Raw genomic sequence first — 24,074 nt, 5'->3', positions numbered from 1 at the left:
GTACATTTTGTAAGGAGATGCTCACATCAGACCAAAAAGAAGGGAAACTGAGGTTGCATGAAGGACAGAGGGATTTGGTCTCAAAGGAGGAACATTACCTCCAAATGAGGGACAGTTAGGGGCTACGTCTGTCTACCAAGGAAGACCATTTTCAAACAACTAAGGGGAGTCACCTCACTATTTTGGACACTGAGGAAGCAAGGCCTGGAAATAGATGGGTGTTTTTTGATGCTGTTGTATTCAGTGACAGGATAGCTAGTGTGACACTGGCTTAGGCTAGCTCCACAGCTCCAAATGTATAAATACATTTATAATGAATGAATGATGAAGGGGCCCTGCGCTGATCGGAAATGTTGTCTCTGTAAACATGATGTAACCTATGAATAAAGCTTAGGACCAATTTAGAGAATCCCTGATGTGCTGGTGACATACACTATGTCCTTCATCAAATGTCTACGTTTTCCAGCCAATGGTTGCTGCAGAACTCATTGACACTTCACAGCCATTTCCAGGAATGTGTGCATTGGGAATATTGTGATTGTTCATAATGAATAACACCCCAATACACATTTATAGTAAAACCAAACGCACCTTCACTATAGTGTACCACAAGACCGTGTTTCCAAAAATAGTGCAGATAAATATTTTCCTGCATTGGAAAGGGTTAAGAGCCCATTCAAACCTAAGTTTGCCCTAATGCAACACATCTTAACCGCTTGCCCTACTGTAGTAGAACTACTGCTACAGGGCGGCAGGGCTGTGCAAAATAATGTATATATACGTGATTTGCATTTCCGGGTAGGGCGGCGCGCATGTGCCACCATTGTCAGCTACGGTAGTCGATCATGGCAATGCCGACACCCAGCAATCACCATGTAAAGCTGACAGGGGAGAGACCTGTGTATAAAACTTTGTATTTCTCTGCACAGCAGCATATCTCCCTAGTAAAACACACACAGCACACAGTTAACCCTTTGATTGCCCCAGATTTTAACCCCTTCCTGCCCAGTGCCATTAGTACAGTGTCAGTGCTTTTTATTAGCACTGATCACTGTATGAGGTCATTACGATGTCAGTGGCAGTTAGTCAGTTCCCACCCAGTGTCAGAATGCCTGCCGCAGTCCCACAGTCTTGCTATAAGTGGCTGATTGCTGCCATTACTAGTAGAAAAAAATATACAAAATCCAACGTATATACCGCCATTTGGAAATGCTATAACTTTAACGTAAACCAATTAATTTACATGAATTGGGATTTTTTTTTAACAGACATGTAGCAGAATACATTTTGGCCTAAATTTATGAAGAATCTTGATTTTTTTATTTTTTTTTTACTGGATATGTTTTATAGCAAAAAGTCAAAAATATAGGTTTTATTTTTCAAAATTGTCAGTCTTTCTTTGTTTATAGAGCAAAAAAAAAACAAAACAAAAATGCAGAGGTGATCAAATACCACCAAAAGAAAGTTTTATTTGTGGGGAAAAAAGAACATAAATTCCATTTATGTACAACGTTGCGATGACCGCTCAACTATCAATTGTTAAAGTAAAGCAGCACCGTATCGCAAAAAATGGCCTGGTCAGGAAGGCGGGTAAATCCTCTGGAGGGCAAGGGGTTAAAGAAGATTATCACTGCCCTATGTGCATCTGTTAAATCCCCTCTTACTTTTTTCATAGGGTTATTCCCAAAAAACATACTTGCATGCCCAGCAAATACAGTGTAGAGATCTGCCACTCTGCTCTGCTGCTGCATACCTGATCCTGTGCTGCCATATTCTTTTATGTCATCGGGGGCTGGATATCTTTTCCTGGTTTTTGCAGCTGCTGCCCGTGATGATGCTTAGGTGCCACGGCACGTCATCAGGGGGCCGGCTGCAAAAACTAGCAAGAGACAACCTGCCAGAGCATATGTGCAGTGCACAATCAGGGGGGAGGTTGTCTCTTCCTGGTTCTTACAGCTGTCCCCCTCATGACCCTTGATGATGGGTTAAGAGCCCATTCAAACCCAATAGGTTTCCATAGTGCAACGCATCTTAAAGAAGATTATCACTGCCCTATGTGTGTGTGTTTTTAAATGCTATCTTACCTTTTTCACTGGGTTATCCATCATAAAACTTACCTGAATGCCCACTAAACCCAGGATTGTTCTATAGTGATCTATTGCTCTGCTTTGCTGCTGATCCGTTCCTGTGCCGCCATCTTATTTTTTTACTTCTCTGGGAGCAGTTTATCTCTTGTTGGATCTTGCAGCCATGATAATGCTCCGGAGCCAAGGCATGCCATCAGTGGGGTGGCTGCAAGAATGAAGAAGAGAGAGCATATGCGCACGTGCCACAGTGCATCATCAGGGTGTGCCTGTTTGTCTTGGTTCTTGCAGTTGGCCCCTTGATGATGCACTGCTTTTTCACTGGGTTAGCCACGAAAAAACATATTTGAAAGCCCAGCAAAGCCAGGATTGTTCTGTAATGATCTATTGCTCTGCTTTGCTGCTGCTTACCCAATCCTGTACCACCATCGTCTTTTCTTAAATCATCGGGGCTGGCTACCTTCTCCTGGTTTTTGCAGACCCCTGATGATGTCCATGTTTGGCAGCAAGAACCAGGAAGAGAAAGTATGCCCCTCCATATGCCTATGAGACATGTGCACACCGGAAATTTTCGGTTTGTTTCGGATGCACTCATTCATTGCCGTTTTTCATTTTGCATATTCATTATGTTGAATCAATTTGTTTTCAGAATTCGTTTCGTATCTGCAGCATTTGTTTTGTATATTCATTGGTCCGAGTGGATTCTAAAAACTTTTCAGCTTTTCCAGAAGATTGCCATATATTAGTTATATTATTGAATTTGACGGATTCAAATCAGAAGGATTCAATATTTTTGGATGCTAGTCCAACCCACCAAGAGAAATGGCATGAGCTGATTGGACAATATCAACTGACGTAATGTGCAGCCACATTAACGAATGGAACGGAATTCAGGTCCATTTGTTTTCTGAATACGAATTATCGAACGAATTTGAAAATTTTATTTATTTCCCCGTGGGCCTGAACTACTACTGCATCATGTGATATCATCCAAATAAAACAAATGCTTCCGTCAGTTTCATTATAACTTTTTTCGGATGTGTTGACATTCATTCACTCATTACTATGTCCTTTGAAGATTCATATACATCGGAATCTCTGAAAATGAAATTTTCGTCCAAAAAATGTAATGAAACAAAACGTACATGTCTAATGTACATATAAAGTAAACACGGTTCAGCGAGCGCTTTCAAGAAAAAAGCAGTCCATCGACGGACTGAAAGAAGTACCATCACCATTATCTACTGAGGAGTTACCCATTCCAGGCTACACCCTACCCAGGATTGAGGGGATCTCTGATACATATGATGTAAATGCGCATTTATATTGCGCCTCTGGTGAGTGTGCAACTTATCCGTTATTCCTGCACGACACCGGATCGCATGTGTCACTGGGATTAATCAAGTCACCTTTTCTAAGTTTATTTGTGTCTCCATCACCTTTATCACTTATTGGACTTTCAATAGTACTGCTTACCACGGAGTTAGTGGATGTGTTTTGTATAATAATTACCTCACAGCTGTTAAGGACACTATTTTTCACCATTTGTACACCTTATATACACATTATACGTAATATTGGTTATTCAGATACCTTTGACCATTTATATGCATTTCAGTATAGGTGTTTTTCAATTTTATGATTGTTTATAGCGCTGCACTACATATTTTATGTCTAATGCACATGTCATGGTGGTGCATCATCAGGGGACTGACTGCAAGGTCCAGAAAGATACAGCTAGCCCCCTGATGATACACCACAGCGGCACATGCACATATGCTGTAGATTGCCCCAAAGACTCCTGAGATGCATGACATAAGTATCTAGGCTGCAAGTAGCGGTGGTATGTCATTCTTTCCTAGACAAGAAAGTCAGATGTGTGGGACACAAAAAAGGTAATTACAAAAATGTTTTGCAATTGTGTGAAAGGAGGTATGATTGACTGACCAGCGACATACCCTTACGTCGCTGGACTTTCCGTAGTTGTACTGGAGTTATGCCTTCTGCCACTCTCTCAGGATCTCCTGTCCCATTGGGAGTCCTTAGCAACCAGCCAGTTCATCCGATGGCTGGGCAGACAGCAGAACAAAGCTGGAATCAGCTTTGATCGGCACTCCTTTATTGTGAACCCGGGAGCAATGACCTGACATCACTTTCGCTTTAGTCGGAAGCTTCTGCTCCATTTCTAGAAATCAGAAAGCATTCAAAAACACCAATCTTGGTGTTTTGAATGCTTTCAAATGCAGAGGAGGGATTTGGGGTCTCATAGACCCCAGATACCTCCCTGTCAAGTGTCTATTGCTGTCTATTGCTGTCACAGGGGATGTTTACATTTCTTGTGACAGCAATCAAAGTGATTGAAGTGAATTAAAGTGAATTAAGGTGACACTGTAAAAAAAATAAAAATAATATATATTTTTTTTTTTCAATGAACGTGCCCCTTCCCTCCACCCCCGTGTTTGCATGCAAAGGCAAACGCACAGGATGGTCCCACACACACTGAAACAGTGATTACCCCACACATGTGAGATATTCCCGCGATCATCAGATCATGGGCAGTAATCCTATCACTAGACCTTCTCTGCAAATCTAAAGTGGTAACCTGTAAAGGCTTTTAAAGAGTAGCCTATGAATAGTAACATTTACTCTGTTTGTCGCTGTTGCACAGGCATGCACAATTTTAAAGCATGACATGTTTGGTATCTGTTTACTGGAATTACATCTTTTATATTTCACAAAAAAATGGTTGCATTATGTATTGTGTTTTTTTTTGCAATAATATTTTTAAAAAAGTGTATTTTTCCCAAAAATTGCATTTGAAAAACCACTGCACAAATACTGTGTGACTTAAAAAAAATGCAAAAACCACAAATTTATTTTCTAGGGCCGCTGCTTTTAAAAAATATATAAAATGTCTGTGGGTTCTAAGACATTTACCTGCAAAAAATACTGATTTTAAAATGTTAACAAAAAGTGCTAGAAATGGCTTGGGGCTAAAACAACGGCATTAACACCCACAAAGATGTAAATTGGCTCTTACTGCACATAACCTGAAGACAATGTTTCCAGCAGATATATGTTGAGGAGGGGGTCTCAACACCGGAGCATCTACCCAACTGTTTACTCAGTTGAGCTGGACAAATCTGTTAATTTCATTCCTCCTGATGTGTAATAGAGTTGAGGCAGTAAATAAGCACTGTGTACCTTGTAAACATGACACATTGAACGCCGAATATTTCATACTGTATGCCAGCAGAGCTTGTAAAATCCCATTGTAAAGTGCAATTGCATATTAAGCATTTTAGAATATTTGTATTTATACCTAGTCCCATAATCAGAGATTATACTGTGTGCAGCAAATGTGGCTGGACATCTTATCTCCTGCAGGCAGGACGTCCTGTAAACAAGGTTAGTGCTGTTAGTGGCCATAATGTTCCCATTGGTGAAAGGCAGATGTATTATTATTAGTATTAAATCTGAACTCCAGGTAGACAGCTAAATATGCGGATGAAATATATACAATATATGGGAATTGTTTTACCTGCCAAAGGATTTCTGTCCATTTAGTCCTGAGATTTACATTGTACTCAGACACATCACACAATAAAGCCAGGTAGATGACACTAATTAACCACTTGACCTCCAGAGCATTTACCCCCCTTAATGACCAGGCCTCTTTTTGCTACTCGGCGCTGCACTAATTCAACTGATAATTGCGCGGTCATGCAATGCTGCACCCAAACGAAATTTACGACCTTTTTTTCACACAAATAGAGCTTTCTTTTGGTGGTATTTGATCACCTGTGCGCTTTTTATTTTTCACGCTATAAACAAAAAAAGGCCAAACATTTTGAAGAAAAATTATATTTTTTACTTTCAGCTATAAAAAATATATAGTAAACTCAAAGTTGGTTATAAATTTAGGCCAAAATGTATTCTGCTCCATGTTTTTGGTAAAAAAATCCCAATAAGTGTATATTGATTGCTTTGTGTGAACGTTATAGTGTCTACAAACTATGGTATAGATACTGCAATTTACGCAATTTTTTTGCTATACAGCGCTGCGCTAGTTTAACGGACAATTGCGCGGTCATGCAATGCGATACATAAATGAAATTTACATCCTTTTTTTCCCACAAATTGAGCTTTCTTTCGGTGGTATTTCATCACCTGTGCGGTTTTTATTTTTTGCGCTATAAAAAACAAAGTCTGACAATTTTGAGGAAAAAAAACAATATTTTGGACTTTTTGCTATAAAACATGTCCAGTAAAAAAAAAATTTAAAAATCAAATTTAGTCATAAATTTCTGCCAAAATGCATTCTGCGACATGTCTTTGCTAAAAAAAAAACCCCAATAGTTGTAAATTAATTGGTTTACGTGAAAGCTATAATGTTTACAAATGGCGGTAAAGATACTGGGATTTAAAAATGTTTTTATACTAATAATGGCGGCGATCAGCGACTTATGGCGGCGATCAGTGACTTATGGCCACGATCAGCGACTTATGGTGGGACTGTGGGACTGCGGTGGACATTCTGACATTGGGGGGTACTGACTTGGGGTCACTGACATCCCCAGTGACACCAATACAGTGATCAGTACAAAAAAAAAAAACACTGACACTGTACTAATGGCACTGGGGAGGAAGGGGTTAAGTTTATTATTCAGGGAAAGGGTTAACTGTGTGAGGGGAGTGTTTTACTAGGGGGCGGGGGTGTGTACTGCAGGGAACACCGCTGATCGGGAGAGAGAAACTCTTCTGTCCCGATCAGCTTGTCCTGGAGCTGTCAGGGAACTGACAGAAAGCACAGCTACTGCAGCTGTGATCTCTGTCAGCGATTGCCACCGATCGCCGGGACATAGCCGGTAATGACTGTCTGTGACCCGGCGACTGACATCCGCATCTGTGATCGGTGGGACAGGTAGGACGGCAGCGCACTTTGCTCACGCCCCCTACCTGTTTTAAAACACACGTTTTAAAACGTGCTGTTGCCCAGCCGTGCCGCCCTGCCGCCATATTTCTACAGTGGCTGGGCGGCATGTGGTTACAGGTGAAAGACAAACCTTTTTGTTTTAGTTTTGGATAGAATAAATTGCAAGTTAGAACCCCTGTCAGGTTTTTGTTGCCTTTTGTGTCACCACTAAGCACATTAACTCTCAATATTTTTCCCCTTGACCAAAGTCACCAGGACTGAAAGTAAAAGGAAACCAACATTTTGAATTGCCATAGTAACAGGAAAAGAGGAGACAGTTATTACGGTGACTAAGTCAGGCATTCTCTTCACTTTGGAAAGATTTTTTTCTTCATTCCTGTTGTGTCTATAGGACAAGTAAAGGAAGGGGGAGTCCTTTTTTTTGGTGGAACTTTAACGGCACAATTTACTTGTATGATAAATTTCAACAATTCAAAAGAGATTTTTTAATAAAAACAGCATGAAATTTTATTTTTACAATCTTCAAAAATAAATCTAAAGCTACAATACATATTGCGGCAGTGTCATTAGAGATGGTATTGCAAATCTAATCATGGATCATGCATGGTTCGCACTTGATGAGTTTCGAGATCAACAAAAATCTCTTCTTCAGAAGTGTTCAAGAAGGCATGATGTATGATTCCATGTGAGGTAAAAACCACCAGGAAATATTAAGAACAAATTGTTATGTGAACACAGCCCCGGATTTCTCATATATCTCAGGCAAAAATAATGAAACAAAAGAAAAAACTGAGACTGAAACTGAAACATTTTTCATCCACTGGTCTCAGTTTTTTCTTTATTAATTTCCCCCCCCCCCTTTCCCCCCTTGTATTCGTTAGGGATGTTGGCACTTTGTGTATTATATCCCTTCCTCTCTCTATAGGACAAGTAAAGGAAAACAAATAATGTAACTCTAATTTAGTGCTACCCGCAAATGTAACTGGTTCTTTCCCAAAATTACTGCAAAGGCAACCAGACACACAGCAACAGTTCATTCACTAAGGCTCATTAAATAGTCTAGGGCAGGTGTGTCAAACTCCATTTCATTGCAGGTCATATCAGCATTATGGTTGCACTCAAAGGGCCAATTTTATCTGTAAGACTAGATGTCCAGAGCACCCCACCCCCCATTACATCAGATGTCAAGAATCCCAAACCCTCCCTAACATAAGCGTGCACCACCTTTGGGGGCACAGCTGGAAAGCAGAAAGAGCAGGGTCTGGAGGAGGACCAGAGGAGGAGTGGAGTCATTTACCAGAGTCTGCTGAATGCTGAGACCAGGGGAGGCTGAGATGAGGGGGGTGCTTCAGCTGCACTGAGAGGTGCAGGATTTGGCAAAGGAGTTCTATTCACCTCTCTGCTGCCAACTGCTGAGACAAGATGGGGGCAGGGACAAGGGGGTACCTGCAGGAGAGGTGCAAGGGCCACATGAAATGGCCTGGAGGGTGGATTCAGCCTGTGGGCCTTGTATTTGACACTTGTGGTCTAAGGAATGGCTTTATGTAATTTTATTGCTGAAGAACTTAGAGAGGGTAATGGGTGATATGAGGTACTCCAGCAACACTGAACAAAAAGCAGAAGGACACTTCACTTTGCTAAGCTTCACTGAACAGTCTTTGTGCAGGAGCAAAGAAAGATGGCCAGAACCAAGTCCTTATAAGAACTATCTATGTACCACAGTCTATATCACCCAAAGGGAAAACTGCACACAGTCACTGGGACCTTGAGCTCAGTGCCTGCGTGGGTTTCCTCCGGGTACTCCAGTTTCCTCCGACCCTCCAAAGACATGCTGGTAGGTTAATTGGATCCTGTCTAAATTGGCCCTTGTATGTGAATGTGAGTTAGGGACCTTAGATTGTACGCCCCTTGAGGGTTAGGGACTGATGTGAATATACAATATATATGTAAAGCACTGCGTAAATTGACGGCGCTATATAAGTACCTGAAATAAATAAAAATAAGTTCAGTACTTACAGTCTCACAGGATCACCGGATGCCTCCTTCCAGTATCCGTCCGACACTCATTAAGTGTGGGCGAGGTTAGTGCTCACAATGTCGCAGGACAGCTAGGTGCCTCTTTCCAACTTCAACTGGACACTCTTCAGTGAGCTCTCCAGACCAGATCCTTAGGTGAGGATCCCTTGATTAGCTTCAGAAAATTATTTTAGAATATGTCCCCCCAGCCATGCCACAACTTTAGCATTGATGAACATGCAGAAACTCCAACAATCTCAGGCCCCTCAGGCTAGAGACTCCATCTGCAAGAGTAACCACAGGGCTTAGACTCAGGATTAGAACAGGGATGCTCCAGGCCTCAGACTACTTATAAGCTCTCCAACCACTTACTGGGCACACCTCCCTAGGGATTGGCTGAAGCCCCAAAAATATTCAGACTGCTTTTCTGCTTTTTCACTATGATTCTATAATCCTCTAGAATGCAGGGTGAAACAATCCCACCAGCAGCCTATGACGCACAGAACAATTCAAAAGCAATCAACAATTGCTCTACTGATTACAGAGGAGCCAAAAAAAAAAACTAACTTTGCCTAACATCCTAGCAACGTAACTTGGAGGGTGCTACACAAATAAAAACTAACAGAGGTTTTACCTTCTCCCTACCCTATTCAAAAAATAAAAACAACTGTTGGCTTTACATGAATTTTAAGGAATAAAGTGGTGTTCTCCCCTTCAGCCTGATCACTGTACAATTAAAGAACAGCAGAAAACTGATAAGGCCATTCCTCTACTCTGCTTCCTCCTTCTATCAGCATGTTCCTTGATAGCACATTTGCATGCAGTACATCTTATTAGCTACCAGTGCTGCCCCTGAGTCTTCCAGTCTAGGGGTTTCTGAATTCTTCAGTATGAGGGCCATATTGTGTATTTTACAAATATCTAAACTCCAAAAAAAAAAATCTCCTCTTTACATCAGGGTCCCCTTATATCTGGGTCACCATTAGAGTCCCCCTTTCACATCAGGACCTCTATTAGATCCCCCCTTACATCAAGGTCCCTATCAGATTTCCCCTTTACAGAAGATGAGACCATAGGCAGTTTCTGCTGATCTTAATCTTCGATCAGTGCACATTGAGGATATGCCGCTGAACTGACCCTAGCTGGGGGTGGGGGGAGATAAAATCTTGTAGTGGGACAAGTGTGGCCTGTGGGCAGTAGTTTGGAGACCACTTTTCTAGTCTGAATGCTGCTGTACAGGGATTGTAGGAGGCTGATATTAAGACACATACACGCACACACTGATGTATTAATGAATACAAAGCGGCTTTAACTTGTATCTTTTATATCTGTCTGGAATTCAGCTTTAATTAACTGCAAATAGAATAAAAGGAACAATGACAAATACAAGGCTTTGATTACCATTCTACTCTTATGGGAACACATTGGCTATACAGTAATTTTCAGGCTGTGAGATATCTGTGTATATTGTCTATTAGTAGCATGTGTTATAAACCCAAACAATTCTGATAGTAGCTTCCATTCTCTGTCTTACAAAGCACATCTTTCATCAGACGAAGTCTCTTTTCTCACAGTGAAACAAAAAATGTTTCCCCGGCCCAGGAATTAAGCTGCTGAGAAATCAAGAATGACAGCTTCGACTACAAACTTCTTAGGGAAGATTTACTAAAACTGGAGAGTGCAAAATCTGGTGCAGCTCTGCATAGAAACCAAATAAGCTTCCAGTTTTGTTTGTCAAAGCTTAATTGAACAAGCTGAAGTGAGAAACTGATTGGCTACCATGAACAGCTGCACCAGTCTTTCACCATGTCTTACCACTCATTGTATTTAACCTCCCTAGCGGTAATCCCGAGTGTAGCTCGGGGTAAAATTTCTATACCAAGAGCGGTAACCCCGAGCTACACTCGGGCTTACCATGCGGCGCTGCTCTGGGGGTCCCTGCAGCACTTACTTTGTCCTTCGCTCCCGCGATGTGTCCCCTACAAAATCCCCGGCCATCTCCTCCGGCCGATGCCGGCATCCGGCTTCTGTGTTCCGGTCCCTGTGACGTCGGGACGTACGGGCGCCGGAACCGGTGGGAAATTTGAATTTTTTAAAAAAGTCATTTTTGCTGTCATTGCTATTTCAATGCATTTCACATATATTTGTCCCTACTGCTTTGTCCTGTGCCCTGTCTGCATTTTGAATGTTCTTTCTGCCTGGAAACTTAGAAAAGTCCATGGCGTCCAAAAAGCGTCCCTTTACGTCAAAATCGGTTTTAGAACAGTGATAGTAAATCAGAACCACTTGCAGAATTGAGTGATAATGATTTGTGGGGAAATTCGTCATCAGACACTGAAAATTATTTTGCAACTTTGCTCAGCGATGTGCGAATTTGCCTCTGTAATTAAAATTTCAGTGTTTTTGGTTTGATTAATTTATGATTTTGTGTTTCAAATTTTATCATATCCGGAATGTTTAATAGACTGTTGTTCGGACAGATTTCAGTGAGTTATTCCTAAAAATTACAGCCTACAATAAAAAAACTACATATTTCCATGCAAAAAAATGGTACCGCTTTCAGCACAAAAAATCAGAAAGAATCATACCGCCAAGGAGGTTAAAAGCATCTTCCTACTTTTCCCAAGTGGCAGGTTCTCTTGTAAGAAGAATTCCCCACTTGCTAATACTCACCTTCAATGTGCACCTCACCACTCCTTTGCTCTGTCAGAGCCATTGGACAATAGCAGGTCCTTTTAAATATGGAAGGGCATGTGACCTATTCCCAGATGTTTGAGAGTGAGCAACCAGTAACCCAGCCCAAACAGTCACTTGAAGCAGAGGAGGAAGACGTTAGAGCTATTATCTGGGCACCTCTTCAACCCCCCCCCTTAATCTCAAAAGTGAGGTGAGGCCCTTATTCAGGTTTCCATGTGGTTGCTAGGATGTCATTCCCTTTTGATTTTAAAAGGTGTGGTCTTCAGACTCCAGAACCACTGTGGCATGATGGCATCACAATATGGGAACTGGCCAGTCTGTGCATTGCTGAAATACTGACCTCCACTCTTGGAAGACACGTCAGTAAATGTGATGGTAAGTGTCGGTAAGTGTGATGAGTTATATTAAACTTTTAGAGGGATGTCACTTATTTTTATGAGTGACTCCTGGTTCCTCTCTCTTGCAGATGTTCGTATATACACTCCCCCCCCTGATAATGAGTTTACTGTACACTGTCTTTCAGTGATGAGTAGGACTGACACCTTCTGCATTTTTAGGGCCACAGTTGGACAAAATGACCTGGAGCGGGGTATGCTGTTGTGGACTTTTAGAAAAAGATTGTTCATTTGCCAAGTCTTCCAAATGCAATCTTGTCTTGGGCACCATAATACTAAATGGAACATTTATACGAGATAAAAATTCAAGCAGAATTTCTATAGCCGAACAAAGAACTGAAGGGAATGAAAGAATATTTACTGCCAGTTGGAATCTAATATTTCATGTTAGAAGATGATGAGTTATGTACAACAAGGAATTACATTTTTTCCTACAAAGGGAAGCACGTAATTCTTAGTGCTTTATTCATTTCCCCTCTTTTGCAATATTTATTAGTGGGAAAGTGAGACGGAAGCTAATCAGGGTAAACTGCATGACGTCTTAATAAAGTTCTCAGTTTTTCAAGCTAAAGTATTTCAGATATTAAGGAGACTTCCATTTTAAAAAGAAATGCACTGTCTGTTCTGGGAATCCATGAATGTAGGTTAGGGATGGAGATACCTACTGTATATCCAATAACTAGTAAAGACTTATTTTTGGAGCAAACTTTAAAGTGAACCCAATGGCTAGGATGTAGACATAGTACTAACAAGCCCTGACCTCTTCAGGTGCATTCACTGTGGCAAAAGTAAACCTCCATGGTAAGCAGATTTTTTACAGGCACTTTTCTCCTGTTTTTGGACATTTATAGACAGGAGAAAAGTGCCTATTTTTCACAAACTGTCTGTAAATGTATGGGTGGTTTGCAACACTGCTCAGCAGCTCCTCTCCCCTTCCCAGTGTTGACTCATCAGCTCAGCTCCCCCTCTCATCATTGAATCAGCAGCTCAGTTCCCCCTCCCAACAGTGACTTAGCAGCTCCCCCTGCCACCCCCTCCCAACAGTGACTCAACAGCTTATCTTGGAATGCGGAGTAGGAATTTAAATTAAAACCTATAGAGTTGAAACACCTTTTAAGCTAGAATCCTTGCTAGAGGAGGCACAATAAACTCCCATAGTATGCCATTGTCTTTAAGTATTAACACGGAACTTGATTTTAGCAAGTCCTTTAAAAAACTGTCCAAAATGGATAAGCCCATCAGATATCTTTTCTTACATGTTACGTGCATGCATACTAAGTAATGTGTATGCACAACAGGCATTTATTAGTATCTCTCACAGAAATTACCCTGACAATGCCTCTATCTTATTTTTTTTTCGATGGAGCCATCTTTGTTTCGGCCACATCCACATCCCTTTTCTTCTTCCTAGAGATCAAATATAATAAGTCCCAGTTCCTGTGCTGTTCTTTGGCTGCTGGCATAGATGTCTGGCAGAGATATGTCTTTGCTGCAGTCTGTCATTTTGGGGGTCTATTTGCCCAAATTGGAGAGTGAAAAATCTGGTGCAACTCTGCAATGAAACCAATCAACTTCCGAGTTTTATTGCCGGAGCTTAATTGAAAAAGCTAAAGTTAGAATCCGATTGGCTACCATGCACAGCTGCACCAAGTTTTGAGTGCAAGGGTTTTAGGAAATCTACCCATGCGACTTGCTACAAAGTTGTAATGTTGCACTCTGATCACTGGTGGAGAGGAGATGGAGTTGATGCTTCTTTTTGCCTTCAGCAGATTGATTTCCACAGTTAAGGCAATGTCATTTGACTGAAGCTAGGGCCTCAGATAAAATATTTATTTTTAAAATTATATTAGCCTTTCTCATCCTTTTTAACATTGAGGAACCCTTGTAAAAGCTTTCTGATCTCAGGCAACCCCTGCTAGTATATACTATATCTACAGCTCACAGGACATTAGTGTGATGGTCACTGGGATGAATATTCATTGCATATAGTTACATAGTGGCCTAATCTGTAAGCTTCAATAAAGACACCAGTTCATCTAGTTCAATGTGTGTGGGTGTGTGTTATGTCAATACCATTTCCTATATCCCTGTATATTGTGTTTGCTAAGATGCCCATCTAAGACTTTTTGAAACTATCAACACTTCCCACTCACACCACATTGCGGAAGGAAGTCCCAAATCCTTACTGCCCTGACAGCAAAGATCCCCTTGTGCAAGGTTAAACTGTTTCTCCTCCAATTCCATTGAGTAGCCATGTGTCATTTTAAGCTCCCTGAAACAGAATAGTTTTTTCCCTATGCTAGAATCACCATTCAGGTATTTGTAAATCGCTATTATATCTCTTCTCAAGTGTATCTTCGTCAGGGAGAATAAGTTTAATGCTTGTAGTCCTTCCTCATAGCTGAGGTCCTCCAGCCCCCTTATTAGCTCTGTTGCTCTTCTTCAGACTTTCTCCAGTTACAGCACACCCCTCCTGAGGATTGGTGACCAGAACTGGATGATGTACTCAAGATACGGCCAAACCAGAGTTTTATAAAGTGGTAGAATTATACATTTATCTAGTGGGTAAATACCCTTTTAATGCATGCTGATATTGTGCTTGCTTTGCTTGCTGCAGATTGGAATTGCATGCCATTGCTGAGCCTGTGATCTTCTAAGACCCCCAGATCCTTTTCCATCCAGGATTTCCCCAAAGTTTCTACCCCTAGTGAGTAACTTGTGTTTAATTTTTTAGTCCCCTAGTGCATTACTTTACATTTTTCAACACAAAACCTCACTTGTCATGTAGTCACCCACACATTTATTTATACTGGGGAAAATTCCACCCTTGTCCTTTTGTCTCTTTCAGTCGGTTGACCATGTCGACCACACTTATGGTTATCTGACGATGTCTTCCTGGAAACTGTATATGTTGTAATAATCTTTGATACTGTACCTAGCGACTCAGAAAATAAATTGGCAACATCAGTAACAGAGGCACCAGCTAAGGGGGCACCAACAATTTGCTCTCCTTGAAGTTCAATAAGCTCTGTTATGACCCCGTATTGCTAGCAGCGCATGCAGTGAATGGCGAAAGTGAGGCTTCCCACCTGTTGGCTAGATGTCTCATCACACAAAAGAAGCAAAAGAGTGTTACATCACATTCCATTTTCAACACAAAACATATTGTCACTTTCACACATGCAAATCATGAAACGTTTCAATTTTTTTGTCCAAGACCTGTACATGTAACCTCAAGTTTGTACAGTAGGTTAAAAGGACTTTTAATAAGTGAATAAGTGCCTGTGTTCCTTAATGTGGAGAAATGTGTATAACAAGTATAACAGTTGTGTATTCAAAGAATCTGAATACTGGGTGTGCAAGCTTTTGAACTCTCTGGGTTGAGACCCTTGAGACCATACAAAATTGGTACAACAAGTTAATCATTGTGGTTAGGTATACCAGGGTGGAATACATACATAACCTTCAGGGTGGCGGGTGGGAAGTCTAATACAGAGGTTAGCAGCCAGCATGAGATGTGAGTGACTGCAGCTGGTGTCAGCATACCTGATGAGATGAGGAGCCTTGGTGTCAAGTTTCCCCACTTCAAGTCTTGGTCTCCATCCTGGAGCTTGCTGTGGCCCAGGGTTGTGCTGAACCTAGCCTAGGCATCTTGGAAGAAAATCCTATCATATGTGCACGACAGGCAGTGTCATGGGAGGTGTATTCTGGTGAAGAATAGGATATGCTCAGCATGCTTCTCTTAAATGTTATGTAATATTGCAGACTCTCTGGTTTAATAAGAGGAGATTATTCAGAAAGTGTTGTGGTGTGGGGTTCAATTATAATCAAAGGATAATGAATTGTAGTTGTGGTGCCTACCCATAGGGAGAGAACCACCAACCCTTTACATTACTTGGCTGTTGCAACATAGTTCAAATTAACAAAGCAAGTGCAAAAGGGTAGGAAACTGTTGAATTTTGGCACTGACTCATAATACCATGCGCAGCCGTTGACTCTGTTTAGAGCTCACAGCATCCAATAAGATTCTGGAGTTGGATAATACAGTCTCTTGACAGTGTCAGCATGCTGAAGATGGTGAAAGTCGCAGGACAGAGAGATCTTAAAGTGGTTATAAAGCCTAACCTTTTTTTACTTTAATGTATTCCTTCAATTAAGGTACAAAATTGCTCAAGCATCAGTATCCCCCTCACCCCCAACCCCCACCTTTACTTGCCTGAGTCCTCACTTGATCCAGTGTTGTGAACATCTGCAGATCTTCTCTTCCCTCAGTTCTGGGTCTCTCCACTGCTCCCACTGCTGTCAATCTGAGCCAGTGAGACAAGGAAGCAGGGGGGGGGGCAAGTCCCGGCTGTCGGTGTCAATGGATGCAGACAGCAGGGCTCAAGAGTGAACCAGCACAAGTGCCCCATAAAAAGCGGTTTCCTAAGGGGGCAATGGTCAGAAAGGAGGAGCCGGCGGAGGACCCAAGAAAAGGAGGTTTGGGTCCTCTCTGTGCAATGTCACAGAGCAGATAAGTATGATCCTGTCTGTTATTTTTTTAAAAAAGAAATAATTAGAATTCACATTTACAACCAATTTCAACCAATAGGGACAGATTAGTATGTGTGAGTTAGTGAAATGTGTTATCAATATTGCAAACACTCCTTGTTGTGCCTCCATGTTTAGCTGTTGAGCCCTGTGTACATTCTATATATTGAGACAAAAACCTGATTTATTGCTGTCTTAAGTGGTTACTAATGTTAATAGTGCCATTAATATTGAATATAGTAGTTCTTTAGTTCTAGTAGTTCTTTAGTTTAAAAAATAGTGTGAGAACCTCTACTAATCCACCTAAAGGTGACTACACCTTTTCATTAATATTAGTTTGTACACTTTAGTGGACAAAACCATCAGTAGAAGAGTCTTGGATTCTGTTGCTGGACTTGGCCCAAGCCTTACTCCCATTCCCTTGTTGCCTCTCCTCAGTAGACAATTCAGGGTAAAGCTTCCTAAGGGAAACTGTGTGAATCTGATGCAGTGAGTTAGGCATGGCCATGCAACATCACAGATCACCAAATGGATGGAATGCACCTTTGAAGTAAGTGTAGAACTATGGACAAGGATGAAGACCCCCCCCCCCATACACACATACACGTGGGCCCCAGATGCAGTTGCAACTACTGTGATTTTATTGCTGACAGATTCAATTTAATTGGGTAAACTCCAACTTGATACATTTTTGACAAAATTCCTTTCATTAACAGTCACAGCAAAGTTAAAAAGTAGGGGAAAAAGCTGACCCAGCATTTTTCTTTCTGCAATCTGTGAAAAAAATTTAAAAAAGTAGAAAGTGTATTATATATTAAACAGCATGGGTCGTTTCAAGGGGACCAGACAGCCCTGCACCAGGCACCTTGAATCTCATTATTATACATAGCAAGCAATTTAGGTCAATACATTAGACACATCATTTAACCAGCCTTATGCTCCTCTTCCTTCTCCTGCCGTGCTGAACCAGCTGAATCAGTCCTGCGAATTTAGGGAAGGAAGGTCAGCAAACAGTTAGTTGACTGTGACCAGGAAGAGATTAGATCACAGAGCCAAAATGAGGGAGTATAGGCAGATAGGGCAATTGGGAACATACGACTGCAAAAAATAGTTTGTTTGTTAGGGAAAAAAAAAGTAGTGTAAGAACTGACACAAAGAGAGGAAAGAGATTATACTGCTCTTAGCTGATTCCTTTAGACAAAAAGTACAGTCACAACAATAGTTGGAAAGCTATAGCGTGGGAGTTTTCTGGTGACTTAAAGTCGGTCCAATCTAATCCAATCAATAAAGCTCACATACAATTAAACAATATATTTAACAATATAGTAATATAGTAAAGGTCATTTTCAATATTTTTATATCTGCAACTTTAATTAAAATAATTTTAAGAAGGAATGGGCTACCTCCAGGCAATCTATCAGTTTGTCCATTGCTATATACAGCATGTTACAACATGGAGACTCTCATAGATTAGTTAGGTCTGCACTATAAAGTAAGTTCTTGACACAGAAGCATTTGTGAATGTTGTGCAACTAAACCTCTGATTTTAATGTAAATAGTAAATCATTGTACATTTTTTTAGCTAGCTAGCTGGTAAATGTGCCTGGAAATAAGTGTTATTATGTGTTAAATAACAAAATACCTAGTAACGCTGCTAAGTAGGTTCTTGTTTAGACACTTCCTTTTATAGGGTGATAATGCTATATCTTTGTCTCCCAACTGTTCTTTGGCATTGTCACCCTGTCACATGATCTCCAAAAGGTAACTACAAGCGGTTGTATAAAAAAACACAATGCAAAAGCATAGGCCACTGTTGTTTCCATCAGGAAACCTGCAATGAGGGATTAAGTGCAGTTGGCAGAGTGCATATGGGCAGCATGTGGATGCAAAGATGCTTCAGGAGGTACAGTAGGTCCACAGAAGAACAGAAGAGAAATACAAATCAAATTGATATTTGGTGTGACCACCCTTTGCCTTAAAAATTCTTCTTGCACACAGTTTTTGTAGGTTGTTCCAAACATCATGGAGAACTAACCACAGATCAGGGCTCTGTGGGGGCCAAACCATGACTTCCAGGACTCCTTCTTCTCCTTTATGCTGAAAATAGTTTTTAATGACATTGGCTGTATGTTTGGGGTTATTGTCCTGTTGCAGAGTAAATTTGGGGCCAATCACATACCTTCCTAATGGTATGGCATGATGGATAATGATCTGCCTGTATTTCTCAGCATTGAGGACACCATTGAATAGGCAATGCTGAGGACCAAAGGCCGGCCAAAGAAACTTAATGTAGCAGATGAAAGACACATCATGCTTCAACATCAGAAGATATCCAGCAGTGCCATCAGCACAGAACTGGCAGAAACTAGTGGGACCCAGGTACACCCATCTACTGTCTGGTGAAGTCCATCCAGAAGTGGTCTTCATTGAAGAATTGCGGCCAAAAAGCCATACCACTGATGTGATAACAAGGCTAAGTGAATCAACTATGCATGAAAACAGGAATTGGGGTGCAGAAAAATGTCAGCAAGTGCATTGGACTGATGAGTCAAAATCTGAAATATTTAGCTGTAGCAGGGGGCAGTTTGTTTTCTTAGGGGCTTATACAATAATGAGTGTCTGCAGAAGATCAATGACTTGAAACATACAGCCAATGTCATTAAGGACTATCTTCAGCATAAAGAAGAAGAAGTCAAGTAAATATAGGAGTGCTAATGTGATGAGAACAAATTTCTTTCGGTGTGATCTCTCTGTTAATTGCTTTGCCTGTTTGCATCATTGTCAGTTCTTATTACTACATAGCACTTACCTGCACCAGTGCTAGTGTAGCACTACTACTTAGGGATCTCTGATGAATTTGGTTCCCCCTATAGTCCTGCACAGCCAGTCAGTTAGCATTTATCACACACGTTTTCATCCATAGAGAGAGATCAGGCCTTGAGCATTGGTCTTGCTGTGTTTATTGAGGTTAATAAACTTGGATAGAGTAATGGGAGTATAGGATGTCCAAGGAAACCAAAATCTGAGGGCAAGTTCTGAACTATTCACAGCTTCTCTTCTCTGCTGCAGTCTCTAATGGAGTGCTAACCAGCAGCTCCAGTTGTACTACCCCAGACCCTAGATGAACTCCTCTTCACCCAGCAATCTAGAGACTTTCTTTCTGAGCAGGGGACTGTCTCCTGTCCCTTTAAGTAAAGTGTACATTCACTAGCAGAGGGCTAATCCGATTTCTCACCAGAGTGCTCCTTCCCCTATCTGCCCATGTGTACTCACTGAGATCCTCTCCTGTACTGCCTGTGGAATGGCTGCTACTACTAGACCTACCTGCTGGGCTGGTCCTTTCCTACCATACAGGTGGTTTTCTCTCAGGGGGCCAGTGAGTCCTCAGTTTTCCTCCTTTTAATCTCCAGGCTTGCAGGCAGACATCATCCCATGAAGCCTCCTGGTAGCCTTCCACCTCAAGTTCACATCTTCCCCTCTCCTTCCACTCGACTCTCTCCTGCTACTGAGAAGGCTCCAACATTTTTTAAGGAGTCCAGCCCCTTGCCAAGCCTTCTGTTGGGGAATGGCTAAGGTCCCTCAAAAGTGCAGCCAACCACACCTCAAATCCACCCACTGCCTCCAAGGCTCTCCTCCGAAAGCCTCAGAGCAGCGGGAAATTCCAGAGAGGCTGGCCTGCAGAGTCTCTCAGTCCTGACCAAAGTTGACCCCTCTGACTATCTTAACTGAGCTGCTAATCAGTTCCTCTCTAGCCATCAGGGTCTAGCTCCCCCAAGCTAAACTAGGAGGGTGCTACACTAGACAGAGAGAGCCAAGGATTGTGGGATATGTAGTTTCTTCACAGGAAGTTTCAGTTCTTAGACTACAGACAGAGGTCATGCATTAACATATTAGAAGTCATGCACAGTGTCATGCTGCATGCCTCATGTTTGAACAAACGCAGAAACTTCAGATACAGCGATGTGTGAATTTACTGTACTATAGGCTGTGTGTAGAGGGCTACAAATGACACCAGGGGTTATAATGCCTTTATATGAATACTTTACTGTTAAACTATTCAAATATTTTGTCAGGCATGAGTTTTTTTAGTAAGCCAATTCTGTACCCGGTGTATTTTTCCTGCATTTATCCTTTATAAGGAGAACTAGATGAATTCTCATCAGCATTCGAATAGAGGTCTTATTTTCTGACTATAACTCCCCCATTTGCTTAAAAACATCTTCGGAAATGGATTGTGATGCTCTTTAGCTTGGCAACAGAAGTCGGTCTTGCTTAACATCCTCTGCTGGTATACAAGATGTGAATGTCTGAAAATCAAGATTTGTCCCTGGAGGTATTTTGCTGTGGTTATGGTTAGTGATCTTATTGAGCATTGTAAAGATCATGCACCTAAAATGTCAACTCAAATGAACTATTTCAAGAACTCATGATAAATAATGAGGAATGCAGATGAATTCATGTTTCCGTAACTCAAACAAGTGCTATATTTTGAACATTGTGATTTAACTGCTTCTGTTTTACTCCAACAACTGACACTAGTCTAGCAGACCATAGCCCTCAAGTGAAGTCCTAAAGCAGCGGTTCTCAACCTGGGGGTCGCGACCCCTTTGGGGGTCGAACGACCATTTCCCAGGGGTCGCCTAAGACCATCGGAAAACACATATTTCCGATGGTCTTAGGAACCGAGACACCGCTGCAGTCTCCGGCGATGTGTGGGCGGGATGATACGCTGCTGTCACCTGGCCACACCTCCGGGATCGCTCAGCAGCTCCGCCTCCTCGCCGCTGATTGGCCACCGGAACTGTAGTTCAGGAGAGGCACACAGGCGGCCAATCACCGGCGAGGAGGTGGAGCTTGGAGAGGAGGAGCCGAGCGGCAGCGCGCGTACATCAAAGAAGACCGAGGGAGCTGCCGGAGCGAGTGAAGAGGAGAGCGGCCAGAGAAGGAAGACAGCTGACAGGTAAGTGAGAGAGCGAGCCCAGGCTGGAGCAGGGGTCAGCAAAGTAAGTATCATTGGTGTCAGTGGGAGGAATAGTGCCCCATCATTTGTGTCACTAATACCAACGATGGGGCACTATTCCTCCCCCCACTGACACCAACGATGGGGCACTATTCCTCCCCCCACTGACACCAACGATGGGGCACTATTCCTCCCCCCACTGACACCAACGATGGGGCACTATTCCTCCCCCCACTGACACCAACGATGGGGCACTATTCCTCCCCCCACTGACACCAACGATGGGGCACTATTCCTCCCCCCACTGACACCAACGATGGGGCACTATTCCTCCCCCCACTGACACCAACGATGGGGCACTATTTCCCCCCCCCGACCCCAATGATGGGGCACTATTCTCCCCTCCACCACACTGACATCAATGATGGGGCACTATTCCTCCCACTGACACCAACGATGGGGCACTATTCCTCCCACTGACACCAATGATGGGGCACTATTCCTCCCACTGACACCAATGATGTGGCACTATTCCTCCCACTGACACCAGTGATGGGGCACTACTCCCCCCACTGACACCAGTGATGGGGCACTATTCCTCCCACTGACACCAATGATGGGGCACTACTCCCCCCCACTGACACCAATGATGGGGCACTACTCCCCCCACTGACACCAATGATGGGGCACTATTCCTCCAACTGACACCAATGATGTGGCACTATTCCTCCCACTGACACCAGTGATGGAGCACTACTCCTCCCACTGACACCAGTGATGGGGCACTACTCCCCCCACTGACACCAGTGATGGAGCACTACTCCCCCCACTGACACCAATGATGGGGCACTACTCCCCCCACTGACACCAATGATGGGGCACTACTCCCCCCACTGACACCAATGATGGGGCACTACTCCTCCCACTGACACCAATGATGGGGCACTACTCCTCCCACTGACACCAATGATGGGGCACTACTCCTCCCACTGACACCAATGATGGGGCACTATTCCTCCCACTGACACCAATGATGTGGCACTATTCCTCCCACTGACACCAGTGATGGAGCACTACTCCTCCCACTGACACCAGTGATGGGGCACTACTCCCCCCACTGACACCAGTGATGGGGCACTACTCCCCCCACTGACACCAATGATGGGGCACTACTCCCCCCACTGACACCAATGATGGGGCACTACTCCTCCCACTGACACCAATGATGGGGCACTATTCCTCCCACTGACTCCAACGATGGGGCACTATTCCTCCCACTGACACCAACGATGGGGCACTATTCCTCCCACTGACACCAACGATGGGGCACTATTCCTCCCACTGATACCAACGATGGGGCACTATTCCTCCCACTGATACCAACGATGGGGCACTATTCCTCCCACTGATACCAACGATGGGGCACTATTCCTCCCACTGATACCAACGATGGGGCACTATTCCTCCCACTGACACCAACGATGGGGCACTATTCCTCCCACTGACACCAACGATGGGGCACTATTCCTCCCACTGACACCAGTGATGGGGCACTATTCCTCCCACTGACACCAGTGATGGGGCACTATTCATCCCACTGACACCAGTGATGGGGTACTATTCATCCCACTGACATCAGTGATGGGGCACTATTCCTCCCACTGATACCAACGATGGGGCACTATTCCTCCCACTGACATCAGTGATGGGGCACTATTCCTCCCACTGACACCAGTGATGGGGCACTATTCATCCCACTGACATCAGTAATGGGGCACTATTCCTCCCACTGATACCAACGATGGGGCACTATTCCTCCCACTGATACCAACAATGGGGCACTATTCATCCCACTGACATCAGTGATGGGGCACTACTCCTTCCACTGACACCAATGACATGGCACTACTCCTCCCACTGCAAAATTACAGTTATGAAGTAGCAATGAAAATAATTTTATGGTTGGGGGTCACCACAACATGAGGAACTGTATTAAGGGGTCGCGTCGTTAGAAAGGTTGAGAACCACTGTCCTAAAGGGTTAACTATCAAGACTGTTATTTTCTTAAAATAAATAATTTAAAGGATAAAAAAATTCACATAAAATGAAGCATTCGTTTTGAAAAAAAAGTGGCCATTTGAGGGCAAAAAATTGTTATGCTATCATTGTGCAGAAATAATATTTGTACGTTCAATGCTATAGGCTTCACATAACCAGGAGCCTTCTTTCTTTCTTTCTTTCTTTCTTTCTTTTTTTCTTTCTTTCTTTCTTTCTTTCTTTTTCACATTTAATTCTTTCCTAATTCTCTTCTCTTCATACTGTCTTCCTGCCTTAATTCCCTTTGTTCTTTCCTCTATTCCTTCTTTCATACTTCTGTCTATTCCTGCCTCCCTCTCTTCTTTTCTTCATTTCTGCCTTTGTTCCCTTTTCCTTCATTCCTGCCTCCCTCTGTTCCT

Source organism: Staurois parvus, unplaced genomic scaffold (assembly GCF_062004578.1).
Source record: "Staurois parvus isolate SC_StPar_1 unplaced genomic scaffold, SC_StPar_1.0 ptg000716l, whole genome shotgun sequence".
Lineage (NCBI taxonomy): Eukaryota > Metazoa > Chordata > Amphibia > Anura > Ranidae > Staurois > Staurois parvus.
The sequence above is the reverse complement of the archived record's forward strand: the minus strand, read 5'-3'. Positions refer to the sequence as shown.